This window comes from Malaclemys terrapin, chromosome 2 (assembly GCF_027887155.1).
Source record: "Malaclemys terrapin pileata isolate rMalTer1 chromosome 2, rMalTer1.hap1, whole genome shotgun sequence".
Taxonomy (NCBI): Eukaryota; Metazoa; Chordata; order Testudines; family Emydidae; genus Malaclemys; species Malaclemys terrapin.
In genome coordinates, this window is record NC_071506.1 from 20,949,949 (window position 1) to 20,953,534 (window position 3,586).

General features: G+C 44.1%; 1 non-coding gene across 1 annotated transcript; it reads right to left on the reverse strand.

Moving 5' to 3' along the window:
• Positions 1–1,083: 1,083 nt before the first annotated feature.
• LOC128833250 (small nucleolar RNA U3) lies at positions 1,084–1,297 on the reverse strand. Its single transcript, XR_008444155.1, has one exon. It is a non-coding gene; the product is annotated as a small nucleolar RNA U3 (small nucleolar RNA).
• Positions 1,298–3,586: the final 2,289 nt, after the last annotated feature.

Here is a 3,586-nt window from a genome sequence, read left to right on the forward strand (position 1 = left end):
CCCAAGGCAGGTTACTAATTATCAGTGATTTCAGCTCTATGACATATAACAAAATTCTTAATCTGCTCTGTTATTTCACAGTGGAGAAGAGAAGGGTCAGATGGTGTCTAGTCCCTTCACGCAGGAGAGCTCATGCAGACCCTGTTTACATATCTGAGTGAGTAGTGTTCACTCATCCTTACTGGTGTCTGTATCAGCAAAGAGACTGAATCCTTTTTTCTAGAGACTTCTGAATGAGGTACACAACATAGTGAGTACAGATGCCCTAAAAATAGATCATTAATAAGGCTAATTACGCTGTCTGTTTCCTACATGTTTCTTATAACTGTTGCCAAAGAAGAGCTTCATGAAAACACTATGCGGTAGGAATTAGTGGGCACTAGAAATTCTCAGGAATGCTGGCAAAATCCCTGGGAATAAAAGTAAGTATCTGAAAGCCAATGACAATGCTTTCATAGATAAATGATGGAAAGAGTTAATGGAGCTCTGATGTCTAGTCTGATTTTTGAGGAGTCTCCTGATGCTTTGGACCTTCCAAATCTTGGCCATTGGTTTTTGTATGTTGATTTCAAAGTGAATAAAGCCTCATTCTTTTGTAGCTCAGCAGTGTGTAACCTAGAGTTGGGGACATATATTAGGCCTCTCAGAGAGCAAGAATGGTGGGAATACTGGCTACTATCCTGCCGATCTCAGGGAGCGCAGAAGGACGCCCCCCCCCGCCTAGGGTGCCAAAAACCCTGGCGCAGCTCCTGAGGGGGAGAAGCATTGTCAGACTCAGCGAAAGAAGGAGAAATAGCTATTGAGATGAAGTAGAACGAGCAAGAGATAAAAGACAACCTTTTTATGGTAAACCTGCTGATTGCAGAGACTAGGAGCAAAAACATAATGGAGACACAGTAATGTACACAAAGAAAGCCCTTCTCTAAAGCCTGCTGATAGATACCACCCAGTCACACAACACCTGAAAGCAGATGGAACATTTCACTGCTGAGAACTCAGCACACCAAACCCACAAGGAGTACAGCAGCAAGTAGCCACACACAAACTTTTTTTTCTACACCCAACAGAACATGATCAAAGCTAACCACTCAGACTGTGTTTCCTTCCCCTGCTCTTATCAGGAAGAGCAGGGCACTCTTCTAGATTAGAAAGCAGGTGTCACAGAACAAAACTCACTGCCATCATCATGCACAGAAAAAAACACTACAGTTCTTCATCATGGCTAGCAAGGCCAAGCTTTTACAACCACTCTTCCCCAGTCAACAACTAGAAAAATGATCTCTACAAGCATAACCTTAACGAACAGGCCCCCTGCCAGTCAAAGACCATTCCGGTGCATTGTCCTCTAACTGGTGGTTGCTATAATTTGACCTTCACCAGAGAGAGAGCACTACGAGAAGCCCCACGTGAACAGATCTTGGCTCTCAACTCTGCCCTCCATGGCCCCCTTCCCTAGGCTGCCTATCAAAGCAAAGATGCTCAAAGTAGCCATCCCCTTTCATTTGCATAAACTAAAGACACAGACAGGCCACTCCACCAATCTTCTCCCTGCTCCCTTCTCTGCAATGCCTAAGACAACAATCCTCTAACTGGAAAAGCCAAGAGCTCTCTAGAAATGACAGCCTATGCAGATTTGGACACCCAGAGCATGTTTCTTTGGTACCAGAGACCAAACTGGAGAAAGTCAGCGGTGGGGAGCCGGGCTGAGGGCCAGTCGTACCATTCTTCAGGGAGCAGGAGCGTTGACATAAAAAATGTTTGGGAACCACTCCGGAAGCGTTGACTTCAAAGTAGTAGTCTGCATTTTTAGGGTGTTTTTTTTTTTAACATTTTCAGTGATAAATTACCAGGCTTATTAATTAAAGGAGTTCAGGTTTTACTGATTTACACCCATTTATCAAACCACTCAATACTTTTTTCAGGTACTTATTTTTGTTAAACACTAACACTTATGCAATTGTATCTTGAAGTTCTGAGACTGAAGGAGTCTTGCAGTTTAAAACACAAAACACCCACATACGGTGGAGATTGGAAAAATCAAATAATGTTAATATCGTGGTATGATTGGCCCACAAGGAGATGCTGCCCGCCTATTTCTTTGTGTCCCGTTTAGTGTGGTGCTGAATTTAATCAATCAATGAATCAATCAATCACCCACCCACTGATAAAGATAAGCTAAGAAGGTAAACATGGGATGAAAACGCAAATCTATGCCTGAGTGCCAACAAGAAAATCCGTGCTTAGAACTTTTCAAGACAAGTGAAGACAGGAATGAAGAGGATGCATTGCACTGCAAGTACGGCAGCATTGAGGTCAGCGCTCGCGATGACAGAATAAAGGAGCATGTCAAAAGCAAGCAACACCAGAAGCTTAAAGAAGAAAGTGAGCTTTGGGATAAACAGTCAATATCAGGAGCTTTCAGTGGGGCTTTAATGAAAGAGAGGACATAGCACGAACATGTCAATGAATTTGTGCATGCTCTTTGTTTCGTTGGACAATCACTGTTAATTGCTGGGGGGGCCTATTGGTGATTTTGTGCAGCAATAGTGTCCAGCGGCAAAAACCCTTCCTAATGCGGACAACCCGATTCGTAAGTGTCTGAAAGATAATGATGATGCTTTAGTAATAAAACTGATGCAACGAATGGATGGAGATGTGGTGTCTCATCTGATTTTTAGGGGTCTCCTGATCTTTGGACCTTCCAATTCTTGGCCATTGGTTTTTGTTTATTGATTTCAAAGTGAATAAACCCTCATTCTTTTGTGCTGAGGTGACATTCGTCCCCTTTGCTTACAACTGTTTTCTCGCCGCAGCCATAACTAACATGTTTGAGATGTACCAACTATATTGGCCACAACTAACACAAATTCTGCATCCTACATGGATAAGTTTGCCCGGGATGTTAAACTCAATTAGAAGCTGGAGCTGCTGCCTATTATCTGTCCTGCTCATCTGAAAACTCAGTACACCAAACCCACAAGGAATACAGCTCCTAGTAGCCACACCCAAACTTTTTTTCACACTCAACAGAACAAGTTCAAAGCTAACCACTCAGACTGTGTTTCTTTCCCCCACTCTTCCACAGCAGAAAGCAATTGTCACAGAACAGCACTCTCTGCCATTGTCATGTGCTGAAAGGTCAGCGCTCGCAATGACACAATAAAGGAGCATGTCAAAAGCATCGGTGAGCTTTGAGTGTACCCCCTTATCTATTGATGCGTATTTTCAAAGTTGGACTACCTCCAAGCCAGCATGAGGCTCAACTTGAGTGTGGATACCTTGAAGAAAATTACCTGAGCATACGCAAACCAGGATTTCTGGAAAAGCTACTAGCTCTGAGAGAGACAAAATACACCTTTGTACATGTAACCCCTTTGGGGTTTAGAGAGCATGGCCCTTTAAATCTTTTTCCTAAGGGGGAGGGGGAGAGTAAGAAAAAAGGAGGGAAACTCCAGGGGACAGCGCTGGAGCTCCAGGGTGAGGGAGAGGCAGCCTGCAGGCCCTGGAAAAGTGAAACAGCAGAGAACCTGCCCGAGGCCTGGGACGGACGGGGCCAATTGGGGACACCCCAGGACAGGAGCCAGGA